This window comes from Lepisma saccharinum, chromosome 8 (genome assembly GCF_977018435.1).
Source record: "Lepisma saccharinum chromosome 8, izLepSacc3.1, whole genome shotgun sequence".
Lineage (NCBI taxonomy): Eukaryota > Metazoa > Arthropoda > Insecta > Zygentoma > Lepismatidae > Lepisma > Lepisma saccharinum.
Window position 1 is genome coordinate 44323626 of NC_139236.1, and position 14311 is coordinate 44337936.

At 38.4% G+C, this 14311-nt stretch overlaps 1 protein-coding gene across 1 annotated transcript in view; it reads right to left on the reverse strand.

Moving 5' to 3' along the window:
* LOC145991747 (cyclic nucleotide-gated cation channel subunit A-like) overlaps nucleotides 1–14311 on the reverse strand; it is a 48352-nt gene that overhangs the window by 19033 nt on the left and 15008 nt on the right. The gene's annotated exons all lie outside the window — the stretch shown is intronic.

Genomic DNA, 14311 nt, shown 5'->3' on the forward strand with positions numbered 1-14311 from the left:
CGATTTGAAGGAATATCCTGGTGTTGCAAACCCAATTCTCCAAATTTAAAAAGAGTGCATGGGGAAATTACTTTGGTAACTTTCTTAGTATGCTTCCTTATACTCACCTTGTCCGGTTTTCGATTTCACTGGTCTACAACGAAAAATCATCAGAGAAACTAATAGGTGCTGTAGACTTGGTTTCACCCCCTGATTCCAAATCTATGCTTAGAAATCCCCCAGCACGTAGGCTATAGTTATTGAGATGAGACAGGGTTATGAAATTCACTGCGTGTAACGTCTAGAGACGTGTCAATCAGCTGATTTATCAGCTGCAGCCACCACATGGCAGCCATCTGATCAAACGACTGAATTCGGTTGCTTTAATTTCCCGCTTGCTCTGCAATAAACAGAAAAATACTTCGCTAAGCGCTACTGCTGTGATACACTTTCACTAATTACGGTTACAACTGACACGGTTTGAGATGCAAGTCAGTACACTATTAAACTGGTACAAATATCCAGCAGCTGAGTTAGCTGTTCAGCTTATACGAGCTGTTTTGTCAACCGGCTGAATCTGTTAAGAATTTGAATTTAGCTTGCTGAGGCTGAATCCGACCAGTAACGTACGTCGGTATTTGCTGCAGTAAGCGAGAATAAGCATACAAGAGTGTATCCAGATTTGCCATCTGCAAGAAGACCAGTCCCACACGACGAATCTTAACACATCCCAGAGCCTCCGAAGAGAGAACCAGTACAATTACTAGATATGGAATGTGCAGATTTTTCCTCTGCCGAAGAGTCATATCAAGATGAGTACATACCCGAGGAGGAAACTTCAGAACCAAAACTATTTAATCAGCAGGAGTTAAATTACTAGAGGCCAGCATAGTCTGCCTTTTACCTACCCACTGCCCGCTTGCACGCGATAACAGGTTTACCTGCTCGCCTGCCCACGGCAACGAGTCGACTTGCGTCTTTACCCGGGTTCTTGGTCTTCAAGGCGCTCTGCGCTTACAAGGTACCTGGGCATTCATCAAGACCCGGGCGCCTGCAAAACCTGCTGGAAGGAAACAGCCGTCCGGCAACGTGTCGCTCCAGGTGTTTCATCACCACGTGGACGGCTGCAGCCAGTGTTGCCTACTTACGTAGCTACTAAATCCTACGAAGTCCTAGGAGGAGCTTCTTCTCCAAGGAGAATTTATATACTTAGCGATTTCAGTTCAGCGTAAGCAGTTTTTATCTTATTGCCAGGAAATGCACGCAATATTACAGTTTCATTTATCTAAATGAATGATCGAGCAAACAAAAATCTCCTCACTGAAAACTAATTGTTTTTCATTGCATGGTGCCTTAACCAGGCACGCAGTGGCGCAACCAGAGGGGGCAGGGTGCATTGCTCACAACCTTGGACGGAAATAGTCTAGCGGAGGGGTCAGGGTGGGGGTCAAACATTAAAGTACAAGTCTCATCAAGTTCAATGCCGTAGCAAATGGGTAGCGGGAGACGGTCCTGAGCGCCGAACGATCTAAGTGAGAAAAGTTTTAAAACAGAGAATGCTATGGCGGCCCGTGATATGATTTGCTATTAATGTTGGTTTGTTACGAGTTGGATGAATTAATTATGTAATACGTCGCTCCAAGTGAAAAGAAAATATTGTAGATGGAAATTTTACATGCCATATGTATGTACATTCGGAATGCATTTATCATGCACTTTCTTTCTTTCAAAAATAGTTTGTGTGCTTGTTTTCCATTATTAGCTAACGTGAAATTGACGTGTTGAAAAAAAATATTTCTAATCCTCTGTTTCAACACAAATGCGTGAGAACCGACTTCTACCCCTTTTTGCGTGATTTATGAGGATAATAATGCCTTTCATGCTACTTTATTACTATTATTATGATTGTTGTTGTTGTTACGTTTATCCAAGTACTTGCCCCCCCCCCCCAAACGAGGGTAACGGCAATGCCCCTGGCTGGCTACGGCCCTGGTGTTCGCAGTAGAACAGTGTGTTGTTTCACTCGCGACCTCAGCGTCGAACGTGACATGTTTCAGTCCTGCCCTATATCACTATATATACGTATATTGGTTATTTACGACATATACTTATGGATCCTGTGCCACGAAAAACCTATTTCAATGTGTGTGTGGGGGGGGGGGGGGGTAGCAACATTCGTAAATCTCATTTCATTGGTGATGTGGCTTACGAAGCTTTGAGTTCCCTTTTTTAAGTAGTGAAAATCTATTGCAGTTGGCAACACTGTAGAACGGTGTGGGCCCGGTGCAGTTTCTACTCGATGCAACTACGTCATGCAGAGGGAGGGGTCTGCAGTTGATGGAAAGAACGAACTGAGAACTGAGACCTACTAGGTGTCGTAAGACTGCGGGTACCCGGCGGGTCTACAATGCCTGCCAGGAACGATCTGGGCAGATGGGCATACAAGCTGCTCAAGCGAGGGTGTTGCGCAGGTTGCATGGCATTTCAGGAGCGATGTCTCGCGAACGGGTCTGCTCCAGGTTTTGTGCAGGCCTCTGTAAATTACCTCATTAGAGATATTTCATTGTAGAAATAGAAACCAGAACTTCTTGCTTCAGGACAATAGGAAAGAAATCAATCTCTTAGCAGGTGACACCCGAGTCTGCCACTATCGAATACAGAATCATGAGTTGATCCCAAGAAGATATTTCATCCTTCTCTGCACATAAAACTTGGGTTAGTAAAGTGTTTGGTGATGGCTATGGCAAACGAACTCTATAGCATTCCAATACCTTACTGCTATATTTCCGAACATAAGCACAGATAAATTTAAAGAAGGCATTTTCGTGTGACGTCAAATCCGAGACATTCTAAAAGATGGAAACCCTAACTTCTGAAGAACGAGAAGTTTGGAGAAGTTTTCAGTGGGTTTGTGAAAATTTTCTAGGTAAAACCAAGTCTCCGGATTTTTTTCGTCCATACAAGGAAACGAAATGTCGGATGTCACTTAGACTACACTTCCTGCACTCCCATTTGCATTTCTGCACTAAAAGCCTTAGCGATGTGAGTGACGAAAAGGGGGAGCGTTTTCACCAGGACATTGAGACAAGGGAATAGCGCTACGAAGGTTTCTATGACGGTAGACTACTGCTGGTTGTTGTATAGTGATGATCCTGATGCAGTGTTACAACAGACATGAACATTCATCACATTTTTTAATAATATTTACTTAGGTTGCATAAATCAAATATTTCTGCATATGTCAGACTAAGGACAATTTTGATTCTAATGAAGAGGGTTATTATGAAAAAATGGTGGATGCCAGCACAAATTTAGACTTCCATTCATGATCAGCATTAAAAACTGATCTAGAAATGTATGGTTTTATTTCTGATGATTAAAAAAGTTTATTTTTGTAGACCAGTGTTTTCAGAAGCAGATTAACAGTACTGAGGCAACAACATTTGGTTACTGCTAAACCTAAAAAAATGTAGGGATATTATGAAAAAATGGTGGGTGCCAGCACAAATCTAGACTTCCATTCATGATCAGCATTAAAAACTGATCTAGAAATGTATGGTTTTATTTCTGATGATTAAAGAAGTTTCTTTTTGTAGACCAGTGTTTTCAGAAGCAGACTAACAGTACTGAGGCAACAACATTTGGATATTGGTAAACCTAAGAAATGTGTTATGGATTATTAAACAAATCGATGCCAGGATGTTAACCCTTATGTCGTGCAAATAGCAACAGTTTATTTCATATTAACAAAGCTAGTGCCATCTATTGGCACTTTGAGTACACCTTGATAAAACAGTTGAACGATGTTGTACGCATAGTGAGATCACACAGAAAATAAAATGAATAAAATTTAGTTTTTGCACTTCAAATGCTACAACTGAGTTTCTTCATTCATCGTTGACTTGAACTTATGATCCGATGTATTTTTAATGCATCAAGAGAATACCAAGGGTTAGGATTAATCAAGAGAGACACTGGAATGCTTATTTGTGCTTGAAGCAATAAATAATGCATTTTCTTGCATTTATGTTTCATTGAATTCATTGATAGTCCTTATAGTAATTCGTTCATTTTTCTGTTATTCATATTAATACCTATTAATATTATTTATTATAAATTTGTTGTTTTGGGAAAGTTATCTGAAACATCAAATTGGAAATTATTAACATTTAATGCATAATATGCAATATACCTATAGCATTATTTGCTGCATTACAAGGAACTAAATATTATTCTAAACATCAAGATGGAACAATTATATTTTAAGAAATAAAAAGCGACGAAACCAATAAAGGTAACGCATGACGCCAAGCAGTGGCGGTGGGTGGTGGGTACCAAATCTGAGAGGGGAGGGCAAGGAACGTTTACTTTATCTTGGTAGGCAAGTGCGACGGCAGCGACGGCAAAATGTTGGGGGGGGGTAAGTGCCCCTTCTGCCCTGACTCCCATAATACCCGCCACTAAGCTAGGAAGTTCCGGGCCTGTCCATGGTGCCGGACGCTACATTCGCATATGTTTATGTCTCGTTTTTCTTGTATATTATCAGTGCCCATATTGAAAGTTGTCCTTATTGTAATATGGTTGAACAGAGGGTAAAATATACAACATTTTGGAATATTAGAATTTAAAATTTGAGCAAATATACAACGTAAAACAGATCATTTTATTTTAGTGCCGGATGCTACACAGAGAATTTTGTTTTTTCTTACATTTAAACTTTGAGCAGTTTTTCTGTGAATCTTTTTATGCAAGAGACATAATTGCTGTACAGAAATATGAACATAGTGGTATACAAGTTCTTCAACCTGTTTTTGTGCTTTAAAACATTTCTGTTTTTTATATATTGTCACTTATATGTCGGTGCCGGAATAACATAAAAGTGCCGGATGCTACATTATGCAATACCTTTATTAATTCAAACGTTACTAAATGTGTGTACACATACATGCACAGACTACAGTGTAAAATAAAAATATACAAGCTATACTTGAGAAATAGAAAAAAAAAAAAAATTGGTTACATATTGTGCGTTAGATATACACTTAAACAGAAACCCGTGTTCTTGTGACATGTACACATTAATTATTGTGGTGACTCACTTTTTAATGTTTTAGGCTACTGAAAATTCAAACATTCAGGCAAGTCTTCAAAAAAATACTGTCCTCTAATTTCAGTGGGTGTTTGAAATGTTTGAATTATCATATGTGTAGAAACAATGTCACTGTCATCTGTGCTAGGAAACACAAAGTAGATATTTCTTCCACATTTTTTCCTCAGAAATTCTACTTTCACATTCCCATTTGCAAGCACTTGTATAACATGGCCCATAAATACCTTGTCAGCATTTTTAAATTTATATTTTACAGCAACAAATTCACCATTTTGTAAATTTTCCACTTCAGAATGTGTACTAAGTTCTGGTGATGTATGCCTAACTGCTTCTATGGCTTTCCCCTGTGTGAGTGACCACTTATCCCCATTACTTATCTGATCATGTGTTTTCAGAAGGATAGTGCTGTTGGATAATGCTTCAATTACATGATAAGATTGTGTTGCTATATAAATGTCCCTGTAACATTCATCTAACTGCTCTTTATTGTCCGCAATAGTTTTTTCAGTTACTAAAGTGCAATAAATATTAGGGCAAACTTTTGATGCCAAAAGTGCAAATTTTTGTGCTGAGTTGACATCTACTTCACCCATACCACCCTTAAACAGCATTCCACACTTGTCTTTTCATCAAACCACCTACCCCATCTACAGTTCCTTTACCGTGGCTTGTTGCAAAAAAATCATGAAAAATTTAGGGAAAATTTTTGTTTCAAAAGTGTTATATTAAGAAAGGTAAATTTACTCTTAAACTGTGATGCTGCTCCATCTGAAAAAAAATAATTATGTTTTCTACATCTGGAACAGTTTTATTCACTTCTTATAATATGTAGTACAAGAACGTATACACAGCATACTTGTCATAGTTTAAATTGTCACGGGCAATGCAGTAAGATGATGATTTGCTTCCACACCAGGTCACAACAGTAAAAAGTGTGATCTGTGTTTGATTCCAATGTGCACTTTGAATCTAATTTTGATAGTGCAGTATAGTTTCCAGAGAAATGTACCTGAACAACAACTAAACCATGACCACTTTCTTTTTTAAAACGTTCAAATGCTTTGCTTTGTGTTCTCTTAATGAATATATGTCTCAGAAACTGTGGCATGTCATTTAGAAGTAGTGAAAGAGCATCATCAATAGAATCACTGTGTTCAACTTTAACTGTTCTGTCCTCTAAAACTTTCCAGGAGTGCCATGTTACCAACTCGCCTTCATCATTATAAAAAATAGAAAGAAATCAGGACTAGATGTAATCTTGAGATTTTTTATTATCAGTTTGTGTATTTCCATAACAAAATTCAGTGCTGTACTAAAATTGCATTTCATGTGGTCCTAAGATAAAAATTGGGAAACGAGTTTTTCCAATGACAGAGACAAGTGTAATTTACTCCAAATTGCACAAATTGATACTTAGGCCTAAACAAATGATGTAATATATCAATCTGAGATGTAAAACTGATTTACAAAGTCAATTATAGCCCAGAGTAATTTAGCCTGTCATATTTATATGAAATCACTCCCAAGTTTTGAGTGTATTATGTTAGGTTACTTAAGACAGTTCATTTTATTTTGTGTAGGCCAAGATTTGTTAAATTTTAAAGTATTCATTAGGCCTACTGTTATATTTTAAAACTAGCTTACCCATGTTCAAATAAAGATCTAGGCTTATATAAGTAATGCAAGTGAAACCTTTTATATTTTTCATGGAAATAATTTTCAAACAATGTACGCCTACCTAAATTTAAAAAAAAACAATTCAATAGGACTACTTGAAACAGAAACATTGCAAAGTAGGCTTAACAATTTACAAAAATGGTGCAGAGGCTTATTAGTTGTATTTGTAGCAAGGTGCCGGATGCTACGGGTTACATTTGTAGCATCCGGCACCTTTGGAATGTAGCATCCAGCACTGGCAGAACTACCACAAGAAATAATTAGCAAACTACATCTAACTTCACCAGTGACTTAACCATCATGAATCTGCTTTGCATACAAGAATTCATCATCATTGAAAAATTATTCTAAGAGTTATTAAAACTTTAATAATTTTTCGGTGCCGGATGCTACAGTAAGAACTTAAAAGTTATAATTTGTTGTACTCACCTATTGAAACTTCAAATTCTTGGTATCTTCACTTAAACATGCACAGTTGGGTTACAGGAAGCAATTAAAGTAGTTGCAAGCATGGAGAACAAAAGACTAATGAAATAATGCAATGTTGCCAATTGCACAATTTTATTTTTTAATTTGTTATTCAAATGTACCAATTTTACATTAGTTTGGGCATTTCCTCTTAGAGTAAACCTTTAAAATGTTGTTATATTCTTAAAGATTAGACTTCCACCTTTAAAATGATATATAATATGTTATACTTTGCATTAGTTAAAAATAAGCTCACTGGGGACCACTTACCATGGACAGGCCACCGTTTTGTGTCATGATGATTACTGTCAATTCGTCGATGTTTTCACGAACTGGCGAATGTGTCAACTCCCTTGCATCACGAACCGGCGAATGTGCAAAATATTGATTTTGAGAAAAACGAAGTTGAAAGTAGCCAATAGGCCTCCCCCATGGCGCAGTGGTAGCGTCATTGCCTTGTAATCAAGGGGTCCCGGGTTCGATACCCGGTGGAGCCACAAGTGGTTCGGATTCCACTTTAAACTGTAGGTCCAGTCCCGATTAGCCTTACTGCGCATAAAGTGGACTTAAAACACCAAATCAAACGAAAGTAGCCAATTTTGCGTTACTTGCGAATCATTGAAAAACATATTCGAGCTAAACTATATTTTGAGATAACAATAAATGCTGTGTGAGAAGGTAGTTCACATGAGAAAGAACGCCGTAGAAAGAATTTTAATGAACAATAAATGAACGAAGGATTTCATTGAATCTATTCGTCAGTTCGTGAAAACAAAAAAAAATGGAATATTTTTAGCTTGATTCGTCATTGTAATTTTCACTAAAACTGCGAATTTTACAGTTCAAGGCTAAAACTTTCAACTTATTTATTGGATATTTATACAGAGTAAAATATAAGGCCAATCCTTAATACACTAATCATAACATACACCATAACAGTTTAATACGTAACAGTGAGAAACAGAGAAATTCACACAACACTATACGTACCCGCAAATAAATTTCAAGAATAATAAAATTCAGGAAATCAAATGTAAGGAACCAAATGGTAATACATTGACCAACACTAGTCTGTTATCAAATACAAAGTTAATAGACGCAAAATTGTTGTACAATTAGTGAGGTAATCTGACATAGAAGTCTTTATAATCAGGATGAGAAATTACTGGCATTACTCCTTGACATAATGACAGCAAGTCCTGGTATTTTTTCAAGGCAGTTTTGGCTTTGAAGTAAAAGCCCTTGGTGGTAAATTGTCCTCTTTAGCACTGCGTGAATTAGGAAGTGATATACTTGAGTGTGTGTTTAGGTTATGCGATGTTTTTATAAATATACTGGGACAACCCTTGCGCACTTGAATTTGCATAACTTTTGTCCAGTCCACGGGTTGACCTTCATTTGTTGTTCTAACTTTTAGGATACGCAGGTACTGCTAATATTGTTTCCAATCTAAGATGTCTTTAGCATGCAACTCATGAACAGCATATGGTTGTTTCTTTCTTGCCATCCTGATTACCGGGATGAGTTGGGCAAGGATGAAGATATCTTCACTCCGTCGAAGTTCGTTTTCTATTGTACTGTGAATAGCATCACCTTCACTTTGTCCGTGACTCGTTTCGAAGAAGAAAACATGTATGGAGTTGATGTTTTGTGCTTCATTGTTTAAAAAATAAACGAACATAGAAGGCAGGGTACTGTTTTTGTTCTGAGATGCACATCCATCGGCGAAGAACGCTACCTGTTTTACACCTTGCTCATCTTTCATCAGCAGAAACTTCCTTAAGTTTGTTGCAACTTCATTCGGACCTCTTTTCGCTAATCTTTCGTGCCAAACGTAGCAATGACCGTTTTTACTAGCTAATTCATAAATTGTAACATTAAAGGCTGATAATTTTATTTTGTAATGCAGTTCAGTTCGTTTGCTCTGTGGTAGATTTATGACTTGCTTCATGTCAAAGCAAGCAGCCACAAACTCCTGTGGATTTTGTACAGCTGTATCTTTCATCGCACCTTTAATTTCCCTCACCTTCTGTTTTTCCTGTATGTGCCTGTTATATTTTTCAATCAAGTTAGAATGATTAGATAAACAATTAGCTGATTTCAATGAGTTGTATGTCTCACACAAACCACAAAGATCTTTTTTAATTTCATACATTTAAAAACTGATCTGTATAAGGAGTAACACGCCGAGCTGTTTGGAAATTCTTTTTTGAATAGTTCATACATCTTTGCAATACTCAAATTGGACGACAAGTACTGTTGGCTAGAACTTCTGCGGCAAAAATGAGATTCCACCCTAGGGAACATATTTATGTGCTTTTTAATATCTGTACGCATTTTTTCGTCTCTTTCTTTTAACGTTGTCTGACGTCCACCTCTCTTTTCTTCTTCTAACATGCACTGGTTCTTTAACTTCATTAGCATTGTCCTTACTTATCTCTCAGCAAATGCAAGTGTGTTGAGAAACATTTTACGACATACCCTTTGTCTTACGTTATGGTCATCTGGTAAAAAAATAATGAAGCGTTCTTTCCTTCCTCTTTTTGTCTTCTGACTTCGTTGACCTTACAGGAGCATTGGAAGCGATGAACTTACTCAACTATTCTCGTTGTGGGGAAACATTTCCTAAATTATAATACGCATTATTAACTTTCATTCTGGTGTTGTCATCAAAATCGTTGCACTTCAGTCCTCTTGTTTGGCATGTCCGTGACTCACAACGTGGACGAAGCAATCTGCGAGAAGGAATAACTTGATGACTCTTTTCACTTACATACTCATAACCCAAAGAACGACAGGCTTTTACATTTTTTCTTACTTTTTCCTTTTCGGAAACCTTCGCTTTACTGGAGTAACATCCTCCTTTTGAGAACCATCTACTTTAAAATGTGTGTGGCTTGATCCCGGAAGGTTGTTTTTCTCTTGTACACTAACACGTCTGTTGTGCTCGGCGCAATCCAATATGAAGTGATTGTAACAAACCAAATCCTGACACTTTACGCATGCAGCAAATATTTCTTCTTCACAATGCAAGGAACTACATACAGCGTGAACATTCCTCGGTGAGGAATGTACGGACGATTCATTATCACTGGAAGATATAAGAAAATCAGGATCCTTGTCCTCATCATCCGCTAACGTTTCTGAAGAACTGTCAACGTCACTAACTACTGCACTCGAGTCATTGATCACACCACCTGAGCTCTTATTTGGAACTGACACCACAGTATCACCACTTTCAGAATCTTCTTCCATCCCGATCACAACACCTTCATAATAAATTTTCTCAGGATCCCACCACATTTTTACTTTCGCTCCATATTGCAACTTCTTCATTCCATGGGGGAGTGGAAGTTCTTGGCTTTTGACGATGTTAGTACTGCCATTAGTCCACTTCACAAGCACGTCCTTATTCATATCTTCTGAATAATTACACAACGAGCCACACCACTAGAAGGCTATTCTTCAAAATAATATCAAAGAAATATGGCATTTCTTTTATAAACCATTCGAAATAATTTAGTTGTGAGAAGTAAACCAGATGATTGCCAATTTCATTGAAAGTCTCAAAATATAGACTCTACATTGTTCCAATAGAAACACAAACAACTGTGCCTTACATGTTAACTGATATCTTACAAATGGGTTATATTTCTTATGAAAAAAATGAAATATAATACGTTTCATTACAGCGGCATCTGTTAGGTAAAATGTAGTCGAACTGACACATCCTGAATGGATTGTAAAATGATATCATGTTTTTCTCCACGAAGCGGCGAATTTCATATTCGCCGGTTCGTGAAGTTATCACAATACTAGTTTTCATATTCGTCAAAACGTTGTCCATCTTTATCTCCTAAGCAATATTTAATAGAAACTTGAAACTTTGTGAGAGCAAAGTACAAGTTGTTCCAACATATACAGCGTCAAAAACTCAAAATGTCAAATTTTTGCACATTCGCCGGTTCGTGATGCAGGGGAGTTGACATATTCGCCAGTTCGTGAAAACATCGACGAATTAGGCTATTATCGAATGAAGAAAAATGTTGACGTTTTATTGACTTCAACTAAAATTAAACTGTCGACCTTTCCTGCATGTTACAACTGCAAAAAATACAGTAAATCCTTTGCCTCCCTTCTCCCTCAGTGGTGACGCAACTGCAAGTTACTAATTATGTTCCTCTGCAGAAAGAAAGTGCTTCCCACCAGATGTCTCTGATTGCTGGCAATTGCCCTCTTGGGAACAGAAGAGCAACGTAAAACGCAACTACGTGGGTGAGTTATTGTAGCCCGCCTTACGCATCACTCCTGGCAATTACCTCTAGAGAGAGAGAGCCAGCCTTGTAATTTCCTCGGAGAATCCTTATAATTGAACAACAAAGTCTGCAACAGGTTGTTCAATATGAGACTCTCCAATATCACAACGAGCTTGCAGGAAATTATATCAAGTATGAACTCAATTATAAATGTATTTGATTAGATTGGATTTTTTCGTGAGGTGTGCAATGCATGAAGGACGTTGGCATTGTATATTTTGAAAAGATCGGATTTCAAATCTAAAATTATATATCGGTTTTCACCGACAAAACGAATTGCATGTTGGATTTTTTTAAACGCAGTTGTTTTATTTAAACTTGGTAGCTACTATGTATTACACCAAGTCTCTTAGATAGTTCAATTTTCGGTTCAGGATCCGGGCCTCCGATTTTCGGTCCCAAATACAGATACCCGATTTTCGGATAGGGAAACATGTACCCGATTTTCGGTTTCGAATCCAGATACCCGATTTTCGATTCGGCATACATATACCAGATTTTCTTTTCCGAATCCAGACACCCGATTTTCGGTTTCGGATCCAGATAATTGATTTTCAATTCCGAATCCAGATATCCGATTTTCGATTCCGAATACAGATATCCGATTTTCGGTTCCGAATACAGATATCTGATATTCGGTTCCGAATACAGAGATCCGATTTTCGGATAGTGAAACATGTACCCGATTTTCGGTTTCGAATCCAGATACCCGATTTTCTATTCCGAATACAGATATCCGATTTTCGGTTCAGAATACAGATACCCAATTTTCGATTACGAATCCAGATACCCGATATTCTTTTTCGAATCCAGATACCAGAGTTTCTTTCCTGAATCCAGATACTCAATTTTCGGTTCAGAATTCAGATACCCAATTTTCGATTCCGAATCCAGATACCCAATTTTCGGTTCGGATTACATGTAGGTACCTGATTTTCGGTTCGGGATACATGTACCTAATTCTTGGTTTCGAATCCAGATACCCGATTTCGGTTACGGATCCTGCCTCCAGGTTTTCGGTTATGGATAATTTTAAGTGATTATCTGCCCCGAATTCGGGCACCCGATTTTCGGTTCCCATTGCCGGTACCAGACTTTTGGTTCCGGATCCAGATACCCGATTTCGGTTCCGGATCCGGACATCAGATTTTCGGTTCCAGATGCGGTACCAGGCTCTCATCGGATCTGGATATTTTAGGGACCGGGCAACCTAGATCCGAACATTTCTGGCCATTTCTGTTAACTGCTTCATTACATTGAATGTGACAGTGCAGTTTGTAGTAGTCCTAAGCTTTTCGTATATTGTGAAACTATCTAACGACCTAACTGTATCCTCCGTCGTCATTCCCCAAAATACTACATTCTTAAAGAGATAGTAGAGTCAGATTAATTTTGGAACATCTCACCCGACTAAGTGAGTCAAGCCAGCGAGCCTACCAACAACACAGAGCGTGAGAAAGAGGTTCAGCGATAGGTGCTGCGTTGAGATGATGTCAGCTGCTTGCTTGTTCTTTGGCTGCTTCGGGAGTTGCGACTCAATCCCAAGCTGCAAATGCATAACAGCCAGGGATGTTACGGAAATAATCTCACTGTACATCCTACAGACAGGGTTGTTAAAGGTCCAATAATTTTAAATAAATTCAATTCCGGTCCAGGAGAGAAAATCAGCAAGCGTAAATGGATTCTGGATCGTAAAGAATCTTTTTATCTCTAAAGTATTTCAATTCGGTCCAGGAACTTATTTCCGGATGAATTTAAATCCGGTCCAGGGACATTTTTTTCGATTGAATTTAAATACAGTCAAGTAACCTTATTTCCGGAGGAATTTAAATATAGTCCAGGAACCTTTTCTCAGAATGAATTTAAATACCGTGTCCCGAAACTTTTTTTCCAGATCAGTTGAAACACGGTCCAACTTCCGTATTGCCGACCCCCGTGGCGGAGTGGTTAGCACCTCGCGCTACGAAGCAAGGGGGTCCCGGATTCGAATCCTGGTCTGGACATGGATGTTTGTGAGTGTCCATTCATCAATTTTCATCATATCATCACTCGTCCCCATCTTCGCAAATTAACCAAAAGTGGCACAAGAAGCGGAGTAAAATAATGCAAATCAATCACTCGATCAAGTTTCGTATTGAAATGAAACAATACGCAACTTGGACCAAATTTAAATTGTGCGAGAAAAAGGCTTCCGGTCCTGTAGCGGAACCAATAGAACGCATTAGAATGTATATTTGCTGGACCTTAAACAACCCTGCCTACAGACACCCATCGGGATTGGTAGAATGGCCTTTAATTGTAATTAAAAAGAGGGGTACAGTTTGTTATACAAAGGGCGTTCAATAAGTTTTGCACAGACGGTTATAATATTTTTATTAGTTGCAATACGATGATGAAATTTTAGGTGAACATGCTTTGATCCTTTGGTTAGAAAACCATGTCACTCAATGTAGCCTCCATCTGCTGTCCAAACAGGAAGAAATCCGAGAGAGCCAAGTCCGGACTATAGGGAGGCTGAGGGACGACTTCCCAGCCCATTTTCATGACTTTTGCTGTGTCATCATGGCTGTGTGAGGCTTGGCATTGTCATGACGGAGTTTGATTACCTTACCTTGCAGCTCCGGTCTCTTGGTCTGGAGAGCACGTCGTAACTCCATCATGACAATGCCAAGCCTCACACAGCCATGATGACACAGCAAAAGTCATGAAAATGGGCTGGGAAGTCGTCCCTCAGCCTCCCTATAGTCCGGACTTGGCTCTT